General features: G+C 37.6%; 2 long non-coding RNA genes across 3 annotated transcripts in view; one reads left to right on the top strand and one right to left on the bottom strand.

The window, feature by feature from the left end:
• Nucleotides 1-6,269, bottom strand: part of LOC128702110 (uncharacterized) — a 26,529-nt gene extending 20,260 nt beyond the window's left edge. The window contains exons 1-2 of the long non-coding RNA XR_011394341.1: nucleotides 6,197-6,269; nucleotides 3,133-3,377 (exon numbers count right to left, since the gene is read on the bottom strand). This is a non-coding gene — a long non-coding RNA (uncharacterized lncRNA). The remainder of the gene's footprint in view (nucleotides 1-3,132; nucleotides 3,378-6,196) is intronic.
• LOC128702109 (uncharacterized) overlaps nucleotides 1-17,374 on the top strand; it is a 33,371-nt gene extending 15,997 nt beyond the window's left edge. The window contains exons 2-3 of one of the 2 annotated variants that reach the window (XR_008409023.2): nucleotides 7,458-13,846; nucleotides 13,945-17,374. This is a non-coding gene — a long non-coding RNA (uncharacterized lncRNA). Of the gene's footprint in view, nucleotides 1-7,457; nucleotides 13,906-13,944 lie in introns of both variants that reach the window. The other variant, XR_011394340.1, reaches the window with a different exon arrangement.
• The last annotated feature ends 537 nt before the right edge of the window (nucleotides 17,375-17,911 follow it).

Raw genomic sequence — 17,911 nt, 5'->3', positions numbered from 1 at the left:
CATTCTGGAGGATTATCTACAGGTGACTTAATAATCCAGGATGCGCCAAAACGTCGTTTACAGCCTCGTCTTCAAAGTGTGGAATATTTGCGAAGCTAGCTTAATTAAATTAGGTTAGGTAGGTGTTGGCACATGGCCGACCAAACCTTACCTAAATTTCATAAAAGAAATTTATCCTATATGCAAGGGTATTTCTTACAAGCTCTCGCAATTTAAATAATATTTGTCATTTTGGACATTATGCAAGAAAATAACATATGAGAATGGGAAAATAATTTTTCACTTGTTACAAGTCACCCCACAACTTCCCACGCTCTTCACCTTCACTGTTCTTGAACGCCCTCCTAATGTTACCTCACCCCCATGTACAACCATGGAGGCCACCAACACGCACACACAAGCACGCACGCACACACAAGCATGCACGCACACACAAGCATGCACGCACACACAAGCATGCACGCACACACACCTCATGCAACTAGTTAATTTCTTGTCAGGAAATGGATACATCCACGCTGCTGGTTTTTTGTTATATTCCATCAAACAGGATGGGTTTCTTGCATAAAAATCTATCAGCCTACGCTGGAAGATTTAAATAATGCAATGAGAATATCAAGCATTTTACTCTAGGATCACAACAGTGCCACGATCGCACGTGCAAAGAAAATGATAGGATGGATAATGAGAACTTTCAAAACGAGAGATGCCAAGCCAATGATGATCCTTTTCAAATCACTTGTTCTCTCTAGGCTGGAATACTGCTGTACATTAACATCTCCATTCAAAGCAGGTGAAATCGCAGATCTAGAGAGTGTAGAGATCCTTTACTGCACGTATAAGTTCTGTCAAGCACCTTAACTACTGGGAACGCTTGGAAGCACTTGACTTGTACTCGTTGGAACGCAGGAGGGAGAGATATATCATAATCTACACTTGGAAAATCTTGGAAGGAATGGTCCCAAATCTGCACACAGAAATCACCCCCTACGAAAGTAAAAGACTGGGCAGGCGATGCAAAATGCCCATAATAAAAAGTAGGGGCGCCATTGGTACACTAAGGGAAAACACCATAAGTGTCCGGGGCCCAAAACTGTTCAACAGCCTCCCATCAAGCATTAGGGGAATTGTCAATAAGCCCCTGGCTGCCTTCAAGAGAGAGAGCTGGACAGATACCTAAAGTCAGTGCCGGATCAGCCGGGCTGTGGCTCGTACGTTGGACTGCCTGCAGCCAGCAGTAACAGCCTAGTTGATCAGGCCCTGATCCATCGGGAGGCCTGGTCATGGACCGGGCCGCGGGGGCGTTGATCCCCGGAATAACCTCCAGGTAACCTCCAGGTAGGCTTAGTAGCTAAGTCGTATTTAAAATTTTCGTTTCAGAGGGGCTGGAGTTAACTGTTTTACGTAGGAGTTTCCATTTCTCAGGATAGCCTAAAGTACACTGAGAAATTGAAATTATATAAAAAATAAATATATGTATGCAGTGACCATTAGGAAAAAAAATACTTTATAATAAAATATTCATATTGAAAATAACAGCTAATTTAAGTCATATTTCGAGCGCTTAAAAAAAATCGCAAAATAAATCAAAATTGGAATCTAGATATTGGCCATTACGCAGCTAGGGGTTGCTAACATTAGAAACTAAATAAACCAACAATTATATGAACGATAATTATGAGTATAAGAAAATAGTCTTTAATTAGAATAATTATTATAATTACTTATTTGAGAAAGCTCCAATCGCGAGAACAATGATAGAATGGATAACGAGAACTACCAAAACAAGGAATACTGTTGAACACTTACAGCCCATTTTCAGGCGGGCGAAAATTGCAGATCTAGAGAATGTACAGAGAACCTTCTCCGCACGTATAAATTATGTCAAGCACTTAAATTACTGGGAACGTTTGAAGTCTCTTGATCTAAACTCTGGAATGCAGGCAAGAGGGCTACATCATAATTTACACATGGGAAATTCTAACAGAACTAGTTCCGAATTTGCAAAATACCTCAATGAAAAGCATGGATGCCAGGATTACACTAAGACATAATACAAAAAGTACAAGGAGGTCCAAGACTTTTCAACAGCCTCCCTTCATACATATGGGGAATTACTAACAGACCCCTGGCTGTCTTCAAGTTAACATAAGAACATAAGAACATAAGAACGAAGGAACACTGCAGAAGGCCTACTGGCCCATGCGAGGCAGGTCCAAGTCTCCTACCGGCTTAAGCCAATGCACCCAACCTAGTCAGGTCAGGTCACATTGACTTAAGGGAGGAACACGGCAACCGACCTGGTAGCACAAGCTATCAGGTCTAACTCACACCCACCCACATCCACTCATGTATTTATCCAACCTATTTTTAAAGCTACACAACGTTCTGGCCTCTATAACGGTACTTGGGAGTTTGTTCCACTCATCCACAACTCTATTACCAAACCAGTACTTTCCTATATCCTTCCTGAATCTGAATTTTTCCAACTTAAAACCATTGCTGCGAGTCCTGTCTAGGCTAGATATTTTCAGCACACTATTTACATCCCCTTTATTTATTCCTGTCTTCCATTTATACACCTCAATCATATCCCCCCTAATTCTACGTCTTTCTAGAGAGTGCAGATTCAGGGCCCTTAGTCTATCCTCATAGGGAAGGTTTCTGATACATGGGATCAACTTTGTCATCCTCCTTTGTACATTTTCCAGAGAATTTATATCCATTCTGTAATACGGTGACCAAAACTGTGCAGCATAATCTAAATGAGGCCTAACCAAGGATGTATAGAGTTGAAGAACAACCTGAGGACTCCTATTATTTATGCTTCTTGATATGAAGCCAAGGATTCTTCAGAACAGTTCCTTATCAGCCGGGTTATGGTTCGTACGTCGAACTGCATGCAGCAGCAGCAGCCTGGTTGATCAGACTTTGATCCACCGAAGACCTGGTCCGGGACAAGGCTGCGGGAGCGCTGACCCCTTCAAAAAGTATTTCAGGAATTTATGAATGAAGCGAAAGTATCGCATTATACCTAGGCCATTTGAGCCAAGAGCGTACATACCACAATGAAACCCATAAGATTTAGAAAGAAACTTCCAGTCACTTTCGAATTCCCCTGGGGCGCCTCACCTGTTTTTGTTAGGGCGTTGAATCCTCTTGCGGTGGAGTGTGATCCTCCTTCCAAGTTGTTCACTTGTTAATTCAGTCGTTAGATCCTCTCGTGCTAACCACTTGTTCTAGGTCGTCACACCAGACACCTGATACCAACACGGTGTGGTTACTAAATGTCTTCGTAAAGATTTTCTACCTTTATTTTCATAGTCCACTGCTAATCTCAATTATTTTCATAATTATTTATTTAAATTGAGATTAAGCTAATTTCAATTTGAGTAAATTAATAACAAGTAATAAGTAAACTGGTAATAATAAAATGAAAGAATACCAGAACAAAATATTCATTAAAAATAAACCCAACAAAACCAGTTTAAAGGCACAGTTTCTCCATACCAAATTTGGTCTCCTCTGGTGCCAGTCATGAATATGTAGGCTGGAGGCCCTTCAAGCGGGCGGGTGCCTTGATGTAAAGGGCTCTTGACATAAGGAACTGAAGCGACCATTCCTTTCCTTCAAACATGATTACCTCCCATTCCCCCCCCCCCCCCCCAGATGATGTCTGACTCCTAGGAGGTTAGCGCTTTCCCATGAAATATAACATTAACAGATATTTATTGGCTAGGCACTAGGTAGAAAGGATAGGTGAAGGTTAGGGGACTGACTTTTTGTTACTAAACGACTTATAGGCAATTATTATCCTTTCGGGCTTAGTGCTTAATTTGAATGTTATTAGTATAGGCCATTAGTTCAAATGTACGGCTAGGCTATGTGCTACTTAGGTAATTTAACGGCTGTTGATTGGATTGAAACTGGCTTGTTATTAGTAGGCTATTCGGTAGTTAGGAAATTTACTGGTTATTATACAGATTACAGTGGATAAGCTATGTGATTTAATTGCTGCACATGGCTGATTAGGCTATTTATTGGCTGATTAGATTATTTATTGGTTAATACAGTGACTGAGTGATGAATGTGTTTCCTCTTTTTTCTGGGGACACTCTACCTCGGTGGTAGACTGCCCATGTGTTAAAAACAAAGGCGTTAATGCTAATGTTTATGACACTGTTGACTGGTTGGGCAGACATGGAGGCAGTTCTACTAGCAAAACGTTCCTGGGAATGGTAGGTAATCAGATCCAAGGAAGGGGAGGGAAGCTTCAATTCCTTGGATGAAGTCCTTTACGAGCATAAAGGGATAATGATATTCATTTGTCCACTAATACAATCATCTATATACTTATACAGCTGCTCACTCGCCTATAAATATGAGATGTTGATACACCCACCAATGTGAAATTTTCATACACCCAAATACATACATGCCTTATACCCATTCATATAAATCCTTATAATACTGCCTATAAGCTCGCTCATGCAACTGTTCACAAATTTACTCGTATATCCATACATTAATCATACATCCACAAACACATCTATTTATAATCCTACCAATATAATCAATTATATACCCAATAATTATTTACCCAGGATATACTCTCAAGAAGTTACATATATACACTCTCACGAGCTTCTGTACACATATATATACTTCATAAACCAACTCAGAAACATACAAATCATACAATCGCTAATGTAATTCATACACCTATCCACGTAATCCAAATATTATACCCACCGTGCACAATCTCGTACAATTCCATACATCATGCATACAATGAATTATGCAACCTTCATACGTGCATTCATACAATCCTTCACATAATCATTCATACAGTAAGTTGGCAGTGATCATCCAAAGAGGTATTACCGTCTTGTCATACGAGTATGAAATGCCGAAAAGTTAAAACATTTTGCACTCTGAAATGACTGCTGACGTTTTTCTTATTAACATGTGACAGATAAATCTTAGACTTATATTTACAGTCAGTACTTACAGACCCTCAAACATCCAATCATACATCCACTCATAAAATCTCTCAAACATCCACTCATACAACCCCTTAAATTCACTCAAAACCCCTCAAACATCCAGTCATACAACCCCTCAAACACCAACTCATAAAACCCCTCAAACATCCACTCATACAACCCCTCAAATTCACTCATAAAACCCCCTCAAACATCCAGTCATACAACCCTTCAAACACCAACTCATACAACCCCTCAAACATCAACTCATACAATCCCTCAAACATCAACTCATACAACCCCTCAAATTCACTCATAAAAACCCTCAAACATCCAGTCATACAACCCTTCAAACATCAACTCATACAACCCCTCAAACGTCAACTCATGCAACCCCTCAAATTCATTCATAAAACCCCTCAAACATCCACTCATACAACCCCTCAGACATCAACTCATACAACCCCTCAAACATCAACTCATGCAACCCCTCAAATTCACTCATAAAAACCCTCAAACATCGTCATACAACCCCTCAAACATCAACTCATACAACCCCTCAAACATCCACCCACACAACCCCTTTCACAACTAATGCATCCACTCATACAACCCCTTCATATACTGACTCATCCATCCTCTTATAACCCCTCTAACACTCATAGATCCACTGATACAGCAACTCATACACTCAAGTCACATTCATACAACATTCAGATAATAACAAGCTCACTCACAGGAAATAAAGAAGACGTATTTAATAATCTACACTAACAATTCTAAAACCAAAAGCGCTACCGTGGTACTATCATTAACATTATTATAACGAGGTAATATTATTACAATCAAAACTACGCGCTAAACCCACAAGAGCACGAGGTGATATTACCAGGCATTTAGTGGATAATAATGTGTAATAATATTCTCTACATATTCTAAGAGACGATATTTTGTGATATTTCGTTGTGTTTCATTGTTATTTTGGGGTTTCTCACACTTGTAAATTAATATAATGACTTGTGTCTCAAACTGTGGAATATTTACAAAAATTTTGTGAATCAAAAAATTGTATTTACTATATCACCGATTTTCTCTATTTGGCAAATGTCGGAGCACTCATAATGGTGAATATAAATAACTTCATTGCACACGATTAATTAGTGATTGGTAAAAAATTCTCGTTATTGTAAAGTTTTTTTTTTTTTTTTTACCGTGGCACTAAAGTTAGTGAAGAGAGAGCGAGCAGCGTGACTCTCCCCCTCGGTGTCTGCTGCAACACTGACGTCACTGCCTGGCCACCTCCCTCCTACACTTCCACACAATATATACACCCAGAGCTCCATTTCTCTCAGAGTATATACATAATAAGAATTTAATCCTTATTTCAAGGATGAAAGTATTCTTGCCTGGTGGTGAAACGTTATGCGTAGCCTGACTGACCCTCGTGTAGTTGATAGGCTTTAAATCCCATTAAGTAATCCCCCCCCACCATCCGTCCCAGGGACCTCCAGGTCACCATTACACACTATTATTATGGTCACTGACCATAATTTTTAAAGGGATGGACCGGTAAGCCAGCGGAAGGCCTCGGTCAGTTGACCAAAAGCTCCAACGGCGGGTCATCTAAACCTGCGTCAGGAAACACTTGCCCTGTTTCATGACAAACCTTACCTAACCTAACCTATTACTGTTCAATTAATTAATGGGCTCTTGATCTGAGCCAAGAGAGTTACGACACCCTTCCTCGGATCAAGCCTAAATGTACCCCCAATTATGAATAGTAATATATAATCGGGGGTACATTTAGGCTTGATCCGAGGAAGGGTGTCGTAACTCTCTTGGCTCAGATCAAGAGCCCATTAATTAATTGAACAGTAATATATATATATATATATATATATATATATATATATATATATATATATATATATATATATATATATATATATATATATATATATATATATATATATATAAAAGCTCATCATAGAAACCAAGGACCACAGGGCGACCAGCTTCCTCTTTCAGAGACTCAGTGTTGCGATCCAGAGAGGAAATGCCTATATATATATATATATATATATATATATATATATATATATATATATATATATATATATATATATATATATATATATATATATATATATATATATATATAGGTTAAGCTGTTATGTAGAAATGAACGAGTATGTTCTAGAAGGACTTTTAGAGTCACAACCCAAGGACCCGGGTTTGATCCTGGAGAGAGGGAAGAAGTTAGACATGTTTTCTTTCAGTTGTTGACCTTTTTCACCTTGATCACGTCTTGGGGAGGAGAACCAAATTACCCCAAGAGAAGTAAGCCATAATGACTGGCTTTCATGGGTAATACTAATATATTAGCCGTCCAGATGTAAATGATAATGTAGAATAATAATTATTAATAATATAGTAAATATTAACTCATAAATGCTTATTCTTTTGTTAAAGAGCTGCGTCACCTGACGTCACGAGGTACCTGATGAATGACGTCACGAGACACCTGATGAATGACGTCACAAGACACCTGATGAATGACTTCACGAGACACCTGATGAACGACGTCACGAGATACCTGATGAATAATGCCACACCACACCTGATGAATGACGTCACGCCCCAGCTGATGAATGACGTCACGCCACAGCTGATGAATGACGTCACGAGACAGCTGACACTCACGTCAGAGATCACATGGTAAAGTGGCAGTAAGTTCGTAGAGGATCAAACGTGAAGAAAAACTGAAGAAACAATAATTCTCTTGCTTCTACAAACAAACCATACACATAGGTAATAACGTTACCACCCAGCATCTTAAGATAGTACACGAAAACTATGGAAGTAAATACTTAGCTTCTTACGAAATAACCTACATGCAGTAACTAGTTTCTAATCATATCAAACTAGTATTTTCTATGTTATAATCCTATCAAACTAGCAGTCGACAGCTTCTAATCCTGTCAAACTAGCAGTCGTTAGGTTCTAAGCCTGCCAAACTAGCAGTCGCTAGGTTCTAATCCTATCAAACTAGCAGTCGACAGGTTCTAATCCTATTAAACTTGCTAGAAAATACTGCAGTTGAACTCATGCGGTACTGAGCGACTCTTCACTAAGGAATCATTCCAGCCAGTGTCTTGCTGCCTTTTTATGATTAAGTTTAATTCAATTTTTTAATCTGAAAAAAATCTTGACTACATTTTCCTTATATTAGTAACATTTGATTTAAACTACCACTATTATTATCAAAACTAATCGCTAAACCAACAATGGTTAAACTACCTATAACTCTTTTACTAAGATGTGAACGTATTATAATTCCTTTCTTTTATATATGGCAAATCATCATTGTAAATGAGCATTTTTTCACAAAAGTTTACTTTATGTTTTATAGATATTTGATCTAACATTTCCCTTCAGGATTCTAGATGTTAATATCAAAGAACTAACATTTTTAACTTTTGCTTTCACTGGTGTGTAAATTTGGACAAATTAGAAACATTGGTTTTGCTTAACTAAAAAGAAATCTATTCAGCAATTTTTTAAGATAATTTTTTTATTTATATAGTAACACAGTAAATTTTAATACTCGTTTAATACGCCAACATTAAGCTTACCATGTATTAAATTAGAGACATTTTGCTTTAGGTGTTTACTCTAGTATCAAGTGTGTAAACAATGGGCCCAAAGAGCATTTATCTAGGTTTGTGTACTAAGTTACTGGACGAATTATTAATTGTAGTGTTGCATAGCCTTGTGTTTTTTTATTATCTGATTTCTTAAGACCTGTGTCATCGTGATGACCTACAGCCCCATGGATGGAATAACTAAACACCTGACTGCAAATATGAATCAATATCAGTGAAATTTTTTTTTCAGGAATGTCTCGGTGTTTTCGTATGTTTACACACGTGTCAGACACACAGATGATGATCAAACCAAATGCAGATTATGTGGTCAGGCATATGGTCACTGTCTTGAACACTATGTGCTTAATTGTCCACTTATTGAGGAATATATAGTATAATAACCTATGTGGCATGTCAAGATAACTTATTAATGAAAATAAGATACCAGACATACTAAGCAAATTTCCTAAATTTCCTAAATTTGCTTGTAACAGATAAGTGAACTATAGATATAAATCTAAATGTACACCTGTTGACCCTTTTGGGGCCTAGTTCCTAGGCCTTTTGTGTATCCATATGTTCTAGCGCTACCCTCCACAGGATGGATGTGGGAGGCACAATAAACTAGCCACTTCGGTGGCTAGTTTACACACGTGTCTAAGTATATGAAAACGTTCACTCATTTCTATTATTTTTTTTGCCTCACATTTTGTCTAAATATTGAGTTAAATAGATTAAGTCTCTTCTTTAATACTTAAGTTCCATAAAAAAAATACCACGGGTGGGGTTAGAACCCGCGATCAGAGCACTTAAGTTTTATCATGGTGCAGAGGGTACAAGTGTGTACCATCGTCGTTTGGGGGTACAGCTGTGTGTCATTGTGGTGCAGGAGTACAGCTGTGTGTCATTGTGGTACAGAGGTATCGCTGTGTGTCATTGTGGTGCAGGAGTACAGCTGTGTGTCATTGTGGTACAGAGGTATCGCTGTGTGTCATTGTGGTGCAGGAGTACAGCTGTGTGTCATTGTGGTGCAGGGGTACAGCTGTGTGTCATTGTGGTGCAGGGGTACAGCTGTGTGTCATTGTGGTGCAGGGGTACAGCTGTGTGTCATTGTGGTGCAGGGGTACTGATGTGTGTCATTGTGGTGCAGGGGTACAGCTGTGTGTCATTGTGGTGCAGGGGTACTGATGTGTGTCATTGTGGTGCAGGAGTACAGCTGTGTGTCATTGTGGTGCAGGGGTACTGATGTGTGTCATTGTGGTGCAGGAGTACAGCTGTGTGTCATTGTGGTACAGGGGTACAGCTGTGTGTCATTGTGGTGCAGGAGTACAGCTGTGTGTCATTGTGGTGCAGGGGTACTGATGTGTGTCATTGTGGTGCAGGGGTACTGCTGTGTGTCATTGTGGTGCAGGAGTACAGCTGTGTGTCATTGTGGTGCAGGGGTACTGATGTGTGTCATTGTGGTACAGGGGTACAGCTGTGTGTCATTGTGGTGCAGGGGTACAGCTGTGTGTCATTGTGGTACAGAGGTATAGCTGTGTGTCATTATGGTACAGGGGTACAGCTGTGTATCATTGTGGTACAGAGGTACCGCTGTGTGTCATTGTGGTGCAGGGGTGCAGCTGTGTGTCATTGTGGTACAGGGGTACAGCTGTGTGTCATTGTGGTGCAGGGATACAGCTGTGTCATTGTGGTGCAGGGTTACCGCTGTGCTATCATGATGTTTGCGTACAGATGTGTCATCCTGGTGCTGCTGTGTGGCATCGTGTTCCAAGAGTATAAATGTGTACCATCGTGGTGCAGGGATACTTCTGTGTAGCATCGTGGTGCAGGGTACAGTTGTATACCATCTTGGTGCAGGGGTATAGTTGTGCAACATCATATTACAGGAGTACAGTTGCATACTATTGTGGTGCAGTTGTGTACCATCACGATGCAGAAGTACACCTGTGGGGATGCCATCCGGCTAACCCAGCTCAAGCTAGCATGTCACCATGTTTGCAAGGTACTGTTTATATACCTTCAGCGAGGCCTAAGCGTCGCTTTTCGTGATCTATACATTCATCCTCCACGATGTCTTCCCGTCTGAACACCTTTCAGAAGTGCGTATAATGTCACTGTAGTTGTAGCAGTAGTCCACTGTAGCTGAAGTGGCAGCCAACAGACTGGTGGTATTACCTGTATATATTAATGGTTTACAAAATCGACAAATAAATGAATGAGACACATGTGCAACACTTCATCATTCCAATACAGAGAATGACGGTGGAAGATGTGAGGTAGTCTGAGGTGGTCAGTCCCTCAGTTTTGATGAATCTGTTGAACATGGTGGAAGACGAATTAGTTTGAGGTAATCAGTCCCTCAGCCTTGAAAGGTGTTAAGTGCACCAGCCTTAAAATGTTGGAATGAACACCTTTCAAAGCCGATGGAGTAATCGCCTCAGACTACTTCATATATTCTACAATATCCGGTAATTATTCTCTATATTAAATTGATATAGCCATTGGTTGTCGAATTGTCGCCACAGTACATAATCAAGTGTTGCGCATGTGTCTTATTAATCTAGATTAGTAGTACATAAGAGAGGTGTGCCAGGGGAGGACAGTGAAGCCCCATGGCAGCTTGGCTCTGCTTGTCTTGGTGTGAAGGTTGTAACACTGACAGGTATGTGGACACACACAAGTGTATGCAACAATCCCCTACTTAGAGGGGAAACTTTTCCCAGATGAAGGTTTACTGTGTATACTCGTCTCTGTCCACTTACTCTCGACGTTTCACTCGCCTTCAATCTATCCTCCTCGAGAAACCTCGTCTTTATAAATGATTTGAAGACAGTTGAAAGAGCAACCTTCTCCAAATTAAGACAGCGTTGGTTTTCTGACGTTCTTCCTTGGCTGGCTTTACGTTACGTTACGTTACGTTAGCCTAAATAAAAAATCTAACAAAGAAAAATGTAAAACATTTTTTTCGACGTAACAGCATCTAGTTACACACGAGATAGCGTCAGGAAAGCAACGGTATCTAAGGACGGTTCACCTTCCTCGAGCTTCCAGCATCGATGCATCAATCTATTGGTTTGCACATCGATAAATAATGCTTAATTACAACATATTTTATATATCAAACCTACTGATGGGGGATAAAGTCAACAATTTAAAGTCATTCTTGTATGAACACAAATGTCCTCAATTTCTTTATTAATCGTAATATGATGGAGAAAATGGTCATTGCTAGATAGGCATAGATTTTCTCATTAAATTATGTTCCTCGGTTTAATGGTAATCAGTACATGGCAAAATATATATAAAATTATATATATATATATATATATATATATATATATATATATATATATATATATATATATATATATATATATGTATGTATGTCGTGCCGAATATGTAAAACTGGTCAATTAGCAAGAACTCATTTAAAATTAAATCCTTTCTGAAATTTTTTCTTATACGTTTAAAGATATATTTTTTCATTAATGTTAATGTAAAAATTTTTAATTTTGCACTAAAAGAATCTTAGAAAACTTACCTAACCTTATTATAACAAGAACAATTTATTTTAGCCTAACCCAACAAAATATATTTTAAATACGTTTACAATAATTTAGTACTAAACAAACACAATCAAATATATTTTTTTCGTTAGGTTCAGAATGATTTTGGCGAAATTATTGCATACACAAATTTTCACTTGTCCTATATGGCAAGATGAACGTTGCTATTTAAGCCAAGATCGCAAGTTCTGCCTATTCGGCACGACATATACACACAAATATATATATATATATATATATATATATATATATATATATATATATATATATATATATATATATTGCATCAATGAGGTTTGATTACGATTTGTCGAGATACTTTACATTTGGTATAAATAATTTATTACCGAACATTATTACAGAATACTTTGACTGTTGGTGTTGTCTCCTCTTGAGTAGTGGTACAGTACTGGTACAGTACTGGTACAGTACTGGTACAGTACTGGGCCGAGTCACATATAAAGGTTTTAATCAATGTGTTTAATAAACTGTTATAGGTCCTAGTTAAAATGAATAATTGTCAAAATTGCATGCATATCTGTAGGTGTTTATGGTTTGTTTGCTTCGATACCTGCTTGGTCATTTTGGCAAATTAAATACGTTTGCTTCAATGCTATTATTTTATGATCATTTTATTTTGCATACTGGCGGCCGCTGTGCCTTCGCAGTGTCAATGGTGCTCCTATTGCTTAAGTTATTGCATATTGCTTATGTTGTAGTTTTTAAGTGTGCTTTTCTCCTTAATTTACGAATGAAAGACATTCAGAAAAAGCTTCTAGTAGCACGTTTCGCTCTTATGACCCGATAAAGCTTTACAAAGAGGGGAAACGTCCCCTCGCTTTGTATCGTCTTTTCATCATTATTGTCAACAGGACGTCGTTGTATCACCGTATATAAATCTGTAAAAGACATTCAAACATATTATCCCGACAGCCACCATCTTGATTCACCTTCGTGATGACTGACTTCAGACTCTTGCATCATTCATGTATTTTATCTGTCGAGTTTACCGAGGAGATCTACAAATACGTGGATATTATTTCATCTGCCTATATCGACGTACCTATTTTGTAGTCTATGCTTAACTACCCTTTTGTATAGTTTATTATGGAGAAGCGCTAAATCCGTAGGATAATACAGCGCCTGTGGGGGGAGGGGATGGAAGGTACTCAGGCTTAATTTAAGGATTATTATTATTATAATCAAAAAGAAGCGCTAAGCCACAAGGGCTATACAGCTTAAGGAACTGGAGCACAGATCCAATTCCCTAGATCAAGAGCCCCCTCGCCAGCATCAAGGAACCTCCCTTGAGGGGATAATTAGTTACCTATTTTGCTGGTTGCGACTATTGAACAATTGCGATTTTTATTACACCTTTTGTCCTATCATCATTAAATCGGTTTTCAGTTTACTATTAAAAATACTAACTTGATTTGCTGTATTAGCTTCGTAACAAATTATTATTATTATTATAATCAAGGGGGAAGCGCTAAACCCGGAGGATTATACAGCAGCTTCGTAACAACATAACTATGAAAAGGTAAACAGAAGTGTAGGACGTGTCTACCTGTATATACCTTCCCAATTTAGAAGTCTTATTCAAGCTTTTTAATCAGTTTTGGCTATTATAATATTACACAACAAGGTTTATCACAGCAAAATACAACTTTCTGTATACAATTTTTACAATAGATTATATTATAGGTAATACTCTATTATTATAATATAATATTACACAACAAGGGTTATCACAGCAAAATACCAACTTTCTGTATACAATTTTTACAATAGATTATATTATAGGTAATACTCTATTATTTGCTTCGTGTACTTTATGCATTAACTTTCACTAATGTGCTTTAATTTCTTTACATTTAAATTATTATAATACAGAAACGCTAAACCTACAAGGGTCATACAGCGCCGTCTTTAGATTTAAAGGCATGCTATTTTTTTGCTCTAGGAACTGCACGTGTTATTTCAGGACTGGTAGACACACCTGGAGTTATCAGTCTTATATTTTCAACTGCTTCTATAATATATCTTTTGTTCTTTATGCCATTGTTTTAGTAGTAATATAATAATTTGTTGTACGTGGTCTTGTTAGTTTTCTGTGGAATATTACATTCATTTGTTCTCAATTCATAGTTAAAAATGCCTTATTTATCTGTCAAATCTGTCACTTGAGTTGTTTATTGCAACATTTATCCTGCTGTATATTTTAATATATGCAGAACTACCATTGTGAAAAAGTAGTGAATTTTGCAACACTTACGAGATTTCTCACATTATCAAGAAACTTGATGTGATTATATAATCATTAATAACAATTTTAAGTTTCCTGTGGACTTAAAAGTTTGAATTAAGAATGAATTTACTTGTTTGGAAACATCTATACACATTGATAAACATTACATAGCTAATCAAAATATTCTCTCAAGTTGAAGTGACAACAGTGTCGAGTGAAGGATTATTTATTGCATAAGAATCTCATGTTAATAGCAAATGCCTTAACCAATGACAATAAATAACAAAAAGGCACAATACCGTGACTGGAACGATACACAAATAACCCGCACATAAAAGACAGAAGCTTACGACGACGTTTCGGTCCGACTTGGACCATTGACAACTAATACTACTACTACTACTACTACCTCCACCTCTTCCTGCCTATATATAGCCGTCCTGCTCCACCTCTGTTAGTGTGACTTTGTCAATGGTCCAAGTCGGACCGAAACGTCGTCGTAAGCTTCTGTCTTTTATGTGCGGGTTATTTGTGTACCAATGACAATGTTTTGCATACAAAAGAAATGAAAGATTTGTTGTAAATATTCATCACGCTTTTGGTTTTATATTAAAATTCTCGACTTAAATTTTTGGCAACAAGATATCCATTGTATAAGGTAGGACAATGACAAAATTGTGTTTATTAGTAAAAACTGTTTGGCCAACGCCTTGTACAAATATGATGGGAATGATGGTACTGTTTCACATGCGAAACTAGTTCTATAAGTTGACTACGTAACTCATGAAATCGTATTGACACGATTGCAAACAAGCCATACCCCGGGTGGGGTTAGAACCCGCGATCAGAGAATCGCGAAACTACACGAACGCTGGTCCAATGGCTAACGCGTCGGTCTGGAGTTTTGTGACTGTGATCGCGGGTTCTAACCCCACCCGTGATATGGTTTGATTCTATAAGCTCCTTGTTTTAAGGTGGCTCTGATATATATTACACTAGGCCACTCTGAAGGCCTTTGCTCTGCTCTTAAAGCTTTACTAATCAAAATCCGACTCCGTAATACCACAGAAAGCAGCGATATTTTCTAAATCCTGTCTTCCATTAGCTTAAGTAAACTACACAAACTGTTTAGGAATTTCTGCTTATATTAAAGAATTTTCCTAAGTAATTTAACTATAATTTATAGTTTTCTAGCATTCCATACATCACAATTTGCAAGCTGTGATGTTGCATGTTTTTTTGGGTGGATTTAATAGTTATTAAACTTCCTTAAGATGTTGACAGAATGGTGCTTTTATATATAGTAAGTTCTTATAAAGCTTATATATAGTGTGATTTTTTTGTGAGAAGATGATTGCAATAGTGAATCAAGATTGAATAACGCGCATTAAGAAAGCCTTTCCACGCACTGTTCAATTTTGGTTACACTTTTACCAGTCATATTTACCACAAAAAAGTAAATTATATGGAGGAGTCTTATAAGATTTTGATGCTTTTAGGGTCAGCCTTCAAAATGTATTAATTACCAGGGTTGTATTATGTATGTTGCATGTATGTTACGTATTATTTCATTATGTAGTGACTATGAATACATGTCTAGATTATCTTCTGTATGTGAGTGCCTTAAAGTCTAAATCAGGAATATAATCACGGGTATACACAGAAGTATATCTCTCAGTGTATATACCCTGAGAGATTAGTAAAAGATACAATAGGGATTAAAGTGTTGTTGATGTCCGTGTTCAGGTGAACTACAAACTTTAATTGACCCATGTTCACCCAGACTCTGAACTTGACTAATATCACTTGGCAGAGTCAAGTATTATAATCAGAATTAAGCGCTAAACCCACCAGGATCATACAGAGCTGGAGGCAGAGTTGACTGCCACCAATGTACAAATTAATGTGGTTGTAATTATAACCTTCATTTTTAAAGGAGTAGAGGGGTAAGCCAGTGGAAGGCCTCGGTCAGATGATCAAAAGCTCCAGCTACGGGTCATCATATGACTAAGACCCGCATCAGGAAACACTTGTCCTGTTTCCTAACTTAACCTGACCTGCCACCAAGTGTTCCACAGTATTTCAGTCTCAATTTCTTACATTCACGATGGAGCAGTAAACTCGTAAGGGTCATAAATCACCTGGTGGGGGTAAATGGGAGGCAATCACATTCGATCCAAAGGGAAAATAGTTCCAGTTCTTTGGATCAAGAGCCCTTCACTTGCACAAAGACACCAACTTGAAAGAAATAATTTCCTACGCATTGCATATCTGTATTATTAAAACAACCAAATGCTAAACCCACAAGGGATCGCATTTCTGTAGCCATAGTTTAATTTATATAAAGATTTAGACTTTGACCCCTAATTACACGATTATAGTTTCGATATTTAATCATAGAATACCTTACCTTCTTCCTCCATTTTTTACAAACTTTTCCATCAGTGTTAAAACAAACTTGGTTTAACTTTTCAAAATCAAGTTCCATAATATTGTAAATTTTAGGTTAAAAATTTATATTATGTTTTAGTTCCCGTGTTTGTACTTTTGTACAAAAGTTCCTTTGTTAGTTTTATTTTGGTTTTGTTGGAGCCTCTAAGTTAGGCTTATATATTTTTTGTTTCAGTTACGTATTTTGTGTTATTATTTGCAATAATTTTGTTACGTTTAATTTTATTTTTTGTTCTGTACAACTTGTTTCAAAAAACAGTTTCACATATAAAAAACTAAAAAAAATAAAGTATAAATAAATTAGAAGGAACTAGAAGTGCCTAATTACCAACTATAAAACCGAAAACTTGTATTTTCATCAAAATTTTGGATATAAAATGTCAGTATTGGCTCATAAATAAAAATAAATTTAGAAGCTTTCACTAGGCATGTATTGGCTTGTGCAAAATATTTCTAATAAAATTAATTATGTCATTACGATTTATTTACCTCATGACCACTAACTCTCTCAATGGACTTCGTATAAAAACTTTGTATCGTTTAAGCAAACTTTACTGTGTGTTTTAAACTGCTGGACAATTTCATTTTATCACTATTTCAGAACCCAAGTCAATGATTATACAGTAACTACAATTATGTTCTGCAATCATGGCACCTGATTAGACCTCCCTCCCCCTCACACATACAACAGGCTTAGTGTCTAAACGACTTGTGCCTAGGACAAAATGGTAACACACACGCCGGGGCCAGGAGCTATGAATCGACCCCTGGAACCACAACTAGGTGAGTACACACAACTTTCATATACTGAATATGTCTGAAAATGACACATACTCGTACCAACACACACACACTCCCCGTGTCTATCCATGTCTGTTCTCAAAGTGTATATCCATTGCTGCTCTCGGTGCATACACAAATAATATATATTCATTACAGTACATCTCACTGGAACAAATACTAGCTCTGGAAAGCCAGCTTACCAGCTTTGGTAAGCAAGAAGTTTATACA

Source organism: Cherax quadricarinatus, chromosome 83 (assembly GCF_038502225.1).
Source record: "Cherax quadricarinatus isolate ZL_2023a chromosome 83, ASM3850222v1, whole genome shotgun sequence".
Classification (NCBI taxonomy): domain Eukaryota; kingdom Metazoa; phylum Arthropoda; class Malacostraca; order Decapoda; family Parastacidae; genus Cherax; species Cherax quadricarinatus.
This window is presented reverse-complemented; position numbering and strand designations above follow the sequence as displayed.